The sequence below is a fragment of the Chaetodon trifascialis genome, chromosome 10, assembly GCF_039877785.1.
Source record: "Chaetodon trifascialis isolate fChaTrf1 chromosome 10, fChaTrf1.hap1, whole genome shotgun sequence".
Classification (NCBI taxonomy): Eukaryota; Metazoa; Chordata; class Actinopteri; order Chaetodontiformes; family Chaetodontidae; genus Chaetodon; species Chaetodon trifascialis.
This window is the reverse complement of record NC_092065.1, coordinates 3,447,947-3,457,291: the sequence shown is the minus strand read 5'-3', so window position 1 is coordinate 3,457,291 and position 9,345 is coordinate 3,447,947.

Below are 9,345 nucleotides of genomic sequence, written 5' to 3'. Positions count from 1 at the left end.
GTCACGCGCCGAGCATGCCCAGACAGGATTCAAGCTCAGAAGAAATGCTCAGAGAGTGAGGAGAAAAAAAAGAAAAGACAGTGTCTCGACGGACATCCATTTGAAGAAGAGGGTTGAGGGGAAAAATGTGACCCAAGAAAACAACCTGAACAGACATCAAACCAACAGCAGACTTCAGTTTCCTACACTTTGACAATCTTAACAGGAGCGAAAAAGAGTTAGAGGAGAGAGTGAGAATGAGACAAAGAACAAATGAGCGACGAACACATTGCTGTGTGGTTTGTAAAGAGCATGCATGGATTTTGAAGAATCAGGAATTGGTCTTCAACAGCTATTTGGTCTTAAATGTTTAAGGAGTGATTTAGTTTTCATCTTTATGTATTTACTTTTTTGTGTTTTTTTCCTTTTTGTTTTTGGTCTGTAGACTTTTTTTCTGACAGGTCACTGCCTGTACAAACTCTGGACTGTCGGAACTTGAAATTTGAAAAGTTTTAATATAAATCCTAGCTATTGTAATCTTATAGTCTTACTTTTGTTTCTTACGGATACAGTGCATCTACATCTTTTTTTTCTGACAAACTGCTTACATTACATTACTGTTTTGTTTTTGTTTTTTTTAAATATCCCAGCTCAGGTATGATGTGCCAGCTTGTGAATGTGTTTTTTTTTGTGTGTTTGTTTTCATACAAAAAGAGTGGTAGATTTGTCAGACTGTCAATGAAATAAAGGGAACAAAATCCCTTATATTATTATTATTATTATTATTATTATTATTATTATTATTATTATTATTATTATTATTAAGTAAATGCAGTCAGTAAGTAAGTACCCAGGCATTGTACAGATTTACTTCAAATGTGCCAAACCTACATTCACATTCACTCGGGATGTTGTAGTCTTAACTTCCAATGCTGCAAAAAAGTCTTATACAATCAGCTTTTTCTATCTGATGAGATGAGTTCCTACTCTCTAACTGCTGGCTCCCCTCCTGGCCCAATCACAGGCAGAGCTCAGGGAGGATGTGTTTTCATCACGCTCGCTCCGTCTCACACACACACACACACACACACACACACACACACACACACACACACACACACACACACACACACACACACACACACACACACAATCACACACTTTGTGTTGCTCTCTGGCAGCCGCTCTAGCTCTGAGACGCAGTCAGAAGAGCAGCATTGAAGGCGTCAGTTTTTCAATTCTGCTGCAATGGTGCTGTCAAGAACCACATTGCCCATAGTTCCTCGAGGCCTAACACTTACACCGCAACCAGTTGTTGGCATTTAGCATTTGAGTGTGTCCCTTTCAATCTGGCTAAAGGTAGAGATGATGTTTGACTAAATTTCTGGTTAGACAGTTAAAGAGTCTTTTAAGAGTACCTGTAGCTCTGTTCAGGGGTGAGCAGCCCCACAGTTACCCTACTGTAGGATAAGAGTTTCTAATATTCTGGATCCCTTCACTGTATTTTGAATTTTTGTGTTTTGAATCGGTACAAAAGTGTACAAAATTTTACTATTTTTATTAGCCTGTTAATATTTGTAAATGTCTTCTCAAGCATCATGTGGGAAATATACACCAAACTTGTGTTTTAAAAAAGAACTTATATAGTTGCAAAAAAAATGGGTTTAATAGGTCTGTTATTTCAAAAAGGGTACCTTTTTCTACGTTGCATGTATATTTTGAAGATGGGTAAATTATTATGAGAAGAATGGAGGAAAAAAAGAAAAAAAGGTGCGTAATTCTCAAGCAGCTTCTCAGTCAAACCACCCCAGTCAGAGCACACAAGTTTTTCCACAGTGGTTCGTCGTGGCGCGGCCCAGCGGTCAGCGCCACGCTGGGTGTGCACGCTTTTTCCCCTGTTTTTATTCAAATGTCACATTCTTTCTCTGAAGACACATAATATTTTTTTTCTTTGTCTCTTTTCACCACACTCTGCTTTTTGAACATGTTTCCATTTTCAACACCTGTGACCTCAGGTGGTTTCTCGGTGCTCTGTTTAGCTAGTAGCTGTTTCACATGCCTTCTGACTCCATATTTGTCTTCATGACCATATCTGGAAAAGCTTCACAAGCTGGGACTGAACATTGGTTTTTGCTTGCATCACAGGAAAAAAGCCTCATGCATAGAAATTTCTGTTAGTGTCATACACATCCTAAGCACTGGATATAAATTCTATGTTTTTTTGTTTTTTGTTTTTTGTTTTTTAGTATTACTAATGTGAAGTTGTTGTTTGATTTTCAACATGATAAATTAGAACAGTCAAAAGTCACATGCTCGGACTCTATAGAAAGCCTCGTACATGCCAGGCACAGGTAAATTGCCATTTCTTTAGAAGCTTTTCATTGATTGAAGCAAATTTTGTTGCTGCAGCTCTAGTGCCGCCTGAAGGGGTCACATCACCTCTGATCTCTTTGAATAGGTAACCTCATGCTCTTATCAGTTGTGACCTGCAGAAGCAGAACATACGTTTCTTGGTCAGACACATTTTGTGATGAGTATTGTATTTGAAATTCAATTGTGCGTTTTAACATTTCATTGTATTTATTAGCCAGCTTTGGCTCTAAAAAGTGTCAGTACAACTTGGTGAGAAAGACAATCAAAAAAATAAATAAATAAATAAAAAGTACAGACTTGAGATTTTTGTTGCTAATCTGTCACTGCATTGTTGCTTTTCAACTGTTTCTTTGACTTCTGTGGAAACGGCTGAATGCAGGAAAGCATTCACGCCCATTGTGTTCTGCATGTGAAAGCACAAGTTACAGGTAGAGCTGCATGAATTTTTATTTCCATTGCTCTAAATAGTGCTCTTACTTTCCAGGGACCTAATAATTTCCAACACAAGGCTTTCTGTTTCCAAAGCCGAGCTATTCCACTCCGTCTTTATATTTTGGTGGCCCATTACAGTAAATGTGGCCTATTGTTCCATTGTGTGTGTGTGTGTGTGTGTGTAAGGAAACGCCACACATTCTGACTGTGCTGTGGTGTATACGCCACGGCGCCGGTGCTCGCTGCAGCCAATCCCAGAATTTCAGAGAGAGAAACAGAGAGCTCAGCCATATGCAGCCACATCATAAATCTAATTGTAATTCCCAAATCAACTGTAGCGTCACCCTGCGAGGGGCGCCGGCAAGTTTGTCACACACTCCTTTGTGTGCACTCGTGTGTGTGTGCGCTACAGCTTTTAGTTGGGAGGGGTGTTTGAAATCATACTTTGCTGTTGCCATACTAATCTCGTTAAATAAGTCATCATAATTTACATTTCCTTTTTCCTCTCTGCAGGATGAACGTTGAGCAGTTTGCAAGCTGACAGATTGTTTCTGTGTGTGCATGGTCGTGTGAGTGTATGCAAAACCTTCAGCGCCCTAACACAGGATAGTGTAGTTCATTACAGCGCAGTCATAGTTTCATATACAAACCTTTTTTTCTTACAATTATCCCAAAAGGTAACTGACATAATCCACAATTTTCCATTCAGTTTGCATGATTTCCCAGTTGTTAAAGGTGCAGGTAGCTAAATGTAAAGAGATTAGCTGTCACAATAACTTAAATAAATTCAGTCAAATTTGTAAATAATTTTTAGAATTTGTGAAGTATGAGAGCTGGGTGAAGCTCGCTGCATCTGGAATTGGGTCATACTGAGAGACATTGTTTTCTGTGGTAATTCAACTGATGCACTCTCACATACTCTGATTAATATTGTGTCCTATATGATTTTTCCACATTAAATTTTAAAATGTTCTCATTCACCCAGATTGAAAAATGAAAAATGAAAAATGAGAATGCAACTGCTGGACAAAAGGTGGCTATGTGCATCATCACACTTGTAGAAATCTCATATTGGACCATCATTAGCTTCCAAATTTGCTGTGATGTCCCATAATCATGCAGGTATGCACACATCTTAAACTTTAAGGTGAGCACAGAAAAACGTTGATCCTTCTGTTTAATTGTGCACAAACATCATTCTGTGAAGGTCAAACATCCAAGTGAAGTAAGAAAGTGGAGAACTTCAAAGAAGATCCATATTTGTACATTTTGTCCTTCTAGCAGTTTGATGTGCATCCGTCTCTGTAAATTAAATGTATTTTTGTCTTTATTAACCAAGAAATTTTCAAACTACTTGGGAAAGTTGCTGTTACTGAACACGCCTGATCGTCACCAGGAAAAACAAGCTAAAATTAAAGGAGGATTTCAAACTGGATATTTAGCAGTAAAGCTTGACTGCTTGCCTGGTTACCGTCTTAACTGTTCTCAAGTGTGGGAGAAATCGACAAAGTGATAAACTGAGCGGTGATTACGCAGGCTTTGACTTTACCTTTCTTTGGGTTTGGTGTGTGTGGGATGATGAGGCATAATGACACGCTTTCTTCATGGAAGCCTGGTCTCAGATGGGCCCTGTGGGCAAATTCAGTTTTTTGATTTATACAAGAACATCTTGAAGAGCAGAGAGAACGAAATCCTTTTTTTTTCTTCCTCCTTGCCAATCAGGCCCTTAGATCAAGAGAATTAGAAATTGTTATTACAAAGGAGGAGCCCCCTTCAGACGTGTTGGAGAGGTTCTTTCAATGAGGCATCAAAGACACCCTGTTTATGATCATGGAGGCTCCACGACTCATTAAAGTGCACAGAATGGCCACAGTGCTGCAACACACTACCGTCCTCTTTGAGCTAAGAGCTTATGATGCTTAATCATTCAAGTGTCTCTGATTCAAAAGGGGAATAATTGACCCAAGCACTTCTGTCGAGGTGATCATGTTTCACAATGAGCACTGTTCGTGTCACTTTGCAGGTAAAAAGTAGTCTTCAGCATTTAACTGAAGAGTGAAAGTTCTCTTATTTCCATTTACATACACAGGAGCTGCATTTTGTGCATGGTTTTGTTTCAGTTTGAGACGTCCCCTTCATCAAATATTCTTTTAAAAACCTAACAAGTCTTGGGCCTCAGTGTTATTCTGTCTGAAAGATCTGTTCTCTTGCAGGTCTTTGCTGGGAAACGAGTAAAAGCCTTCAGCTATGCTAGCGACTTAGCATGCTACTTGCTAATTAGCAACAAACACAAAATACAGCTGAGGCTGGTGGTAATATCATTAGTTCTGCAAGTATTTGGTCATAAACCAACAAACTGACGATGGCACCAGATGAAAAGTCAGGGGATCAACAAAGTCATTACAGTTCATCCCGAGGGGAACGTGGATGTTTGCACCAAAGTTCATGGCAACACTTCCAATAGCTGTTGAGACATTTTGCTCAAAACCACAAATGTCAACATCATGCTGACACTGCAAGAAAAGTCAGGGGATCACCAAAGTCAGTAAGACTGATCCTCTGGGGACCACGAACGTCCAACACAGGCTGACGCCGCCATCGCTGTAGCTGCACTGCTAATGTGGCTAAAAGTACAGCTCGTCCAAATGAAGACAATAAGAACTTTACCTACAAATGAATCCGAATGAACAAATAACATCAGCACAAGCTTCAGCTGAAGATACTCAAAAACTGAAAAGGTGGTGGGAGTTTTTACAATACAAGCACATAAAGCAATTGCTTTAATTAGGGCTTTCAATGCATCACTTAACGGCATACTGTGCAAAGAAAAGAAAAAAAGGTTTCTCCTGCTGATAAAACGGATAAATCAAACTTTTGAAAAAGGCACTGAACATTAGTGTATTGTAAAGCCTTCTCTTGAACACATTGTTTTCAGAAAATGAAAACTGATCACAATTGTGAATTAAGATTGGGTCTTATTAGGATTCCAAGGGTCAGCCGTGTTGGGAGGCCTTCAACAATAACTAAAAAAAAGCTAAATGCAATAACTGAATAAAAGGAAATCATAGCAAAAAAAAAAACAAAAAAACCTCTGAATGGAGTTTTTGTGTGTGTGTGTGTGTGTGTGTGTGTGTGTGTGTGTGTGTGTGTGTCAGTGCATAAAGGCCTATACTTATTTTTTAATGCAATTAGAAGTGAAAGAAAAAATCTACAGCACTTTTTGGATGGGCAATGGACAAAAGGCCAATTTTTCCTTTTTGAGGCAAAGTCCTTGGGTCTTTTTAAGTGCATTAGTCCGCTAATTAAATATTATATGTTTAACGAAAAATGCACTTTGAAAGCAGCTGGATTGTTTGACTCAAAGACATGGCTGCAGCCTTGATGATTGGAACTGTGTGCGACCATGAGGAGGTAAAGAAGTGCATTGTTGCCAGTCCTCCCCTTCATTTCACCCACCATAATCCTTTTTTGCTGATTTTACAATCACATTCGCTTTTGTGCTGCCCTCACAGACAAAGACACTAGACACAGTTATGCAGAGGAGGGGACTCCTTGATATTTGCCAGCATGCTGCATCCATTTTTCACAGCCTGATGTGTTTGTTACGTTGACTACACACGGACTCATTGTGAACCATTCAAAATGGTGTGAAGTGCGACAGGCTGCCAATTTGTTCACACGACAAGCTGAACAGCCTGGAGTTAAGACAACAGAAAGTGTATGACGTTAGAGCAAACAGTGCTCAATGGCAAAGCTTAGCTCATGTAAGTAGAAGGAAACATAATGTAACATTTCAGCACATATTTCACGTTTTAATCTCTTCAGAGCTCCGATTATTGGGTCATTTCCCCCTTTAGACAGCCCCAGCCGGCCTTTAATGCAATCTCTAATACTGTATATGTATGTATACCTGTTTGACTGCCTTTAGTTCCTGCTTTTACAATTTCTATATGAATTATCAGATTTTTCTTTATTTTCTGGTTATGTATTAAATTAAGTGTTAATATAATTTGGAGGAAACACCATGATGCATTGATTATATATGATTATGATGCACATCAACTAAATTCCATTGAAAATGGGTGAATTCCATCTTCTGATGAAGGCAATGTGTTATGATCAAAAGCTTCAGAACAGCTACCAAACTTTGGACCTCATGGTGAAACTGATTTTTCAAATTTTATGTCCAGTAGCCCAAAATTAACTTTCAAGTTGAACTTTACCCTCTCATTTGTTTTCCCTGCAGTATTTTAAGCAAAAAATAAGCACGTCAAAAGCACTCAAAGCACAAGGTTGAATTCTGACAAAGGTTGTGATCTTGGTTTAATATTGAAAAAATCTGAGTTGATTTAAAGAATGAGGGAGTCAAACTAAAGAGTGTTGCACTCTCTGCCATCCAGCCTTCTCCAGAAACTACAGCAGAAATACAAAATCACATGACTTAGCATCAGAGCAAACACATCCCAGTGAACATGATCTAGAACATTTCCTACAGGATGCACTGGGTGATACAAATGTGTGATTACCCAGTGCATGTAGGAGAGGCTGTCCTACAGTAACATCAGCTTTGTGCTGCAGCAGGTGTGACATTTGTGTTACTGTGTCAGTAATTCACCTGTGCTCGTGTGCCCTCCCTCACATGAAACCTATTGATTCAAGGTGGGATTAGAAACATTAACCACATGTGAAAATACTTTGATCCCAGTGAGTCACCTTCAAACAAAGAACTGGAGAAAGCTTTTGATCTCGTCAACTCAGAACACCCAGAAAAAAAGTTACCCATGGAACCTTTTAATTACACTTGTCTAATTTATAATTAGCACTTTTGTAGGTTTGAAGCATAAAAAAGTGAAACACCCATTTCTGATACTTTGAAGAGCAGTACTCACAGAGGACAGAGAAAGTTTTGTTGCAGAGTCCATTTTGTTATTGTTTCAAATGAAGAGCACTTGAATGCATGACGGATCATATTGTTGACCTCTGGTTTTGAAGAGGAGCTCGCAAGCAGCACTTCACATTATATTCCCAGGAGGAAACTCCATTTTTTCATCATCTCTATTTGTTGGCATTCAAACACATTTTTCCTGCTGTCGATTCTGAGAAATGACTGAGCCATACTGCCTGGAGCAGCTGTCATTTTCTTTAATTTTACATGGAACATTAACACACTGAGATGTACTGTAATTATGTTAGATAAAGAGGGGGATTCAGGGATACATGGAGTCTGCTCTCTTCTGTCATGAATCAGAATTCTTCATTTTGCAGCCTCTTTATTTAAAAGTTAAATGAAGTCATTGGTAATTGTGTGTCAGTAAAAAATGGAGCAATACACACACTGAGCTACTCCATGAGTCTTATGTTCACTGCACGTTTGCATCATCTGATCAGAATCCAGCTGCTGGTGTGGAAAATGTGACTGAACGCAACTAAAGTTAAATAATTACTTTGACTTCTTCATGAGCTGTGAAAGTGTAAAACCAACAGAGGTAAGTTCATCAAACACGAGAAAACAAGTTCAATAACCTTCAGATATTTAGCTGAATCAACAGCTGTTCAGCCGCACTGACCGGTGTTACCGACGGGTTTGCTTCCAGTTACTTTCTCTCATTTGCCATAAAGAAAATAAAGTACAGCTGCGGCTGCTGTTGGAGCCAGTTTTGCACCATATAAACACAACATGCAAGGCCGCTCCTGTGCCCTTATTAAATCACAAGCACAGGAGTTGAAATGAATTCGATGCTAACCTTCGTAGTGGTTAGCATATGTTATGAAAGGAAACAAACATAACTTATCTCAAGTTGTATGAAAGACACACAGCAGGTGTCTATCAGGTGTGTGTTCATCAAACTACAAAAAAAAAAGAAGAGTCTCTGCAAAGTTTTATAACCCATTCCTAAAAAGTTGGGAAAACGGAAATAAAAACAGAATGCAGTCACTTGAAAACGGACTGTGTTTACCTCCCTCCAACCTGTTTACCTGTGGAATGTTCCAACAGGTTTTTTTTTTTTTTGGCGCATTCCACATTTTTCCCAGTCCTTAGTTGATCCTGTCCCCACGTGTTTGCTGCATCAAATTCAGAGTAAGAAGATATTTATAAAAATCAGTGAAGCTGATGAGGTCAAGCATTAAATATATTGTCTTTGTGCTGCTTTTAATGGAGCATATGTCAAAAAGTTAATGACCTGCAACATGCATCCGAGGGGATATCAGCAGCATCGAGTCTGTCCTCACAGCTGTAGGTTACAGTGTGAAAAATGGTGAAAAATAAAATAAACTGCGTTGAAAGATGATCGTACATGCAGTTCCATTGTCCTTCAAGGAAACCTTTTCAGATAACTGCGATAACAAAAAGCAGCTACGGCTCATAAAGTGAAGCATAAGTTTAATTTAGTCGTGAAAGCATTGATAGTACTCGGTAATACGGTGAAGGAGCACTGGTGAATCAAACTTACCTATGATTAACTCTGTGGGCTGCTGCTGTGTTTGTCTTTGACACAGAGAAAAGAGTCTGCTCGAGGTGAAATCAAACAGGAGTTTAGTGAGAGCACTTTCAGTCGGTCA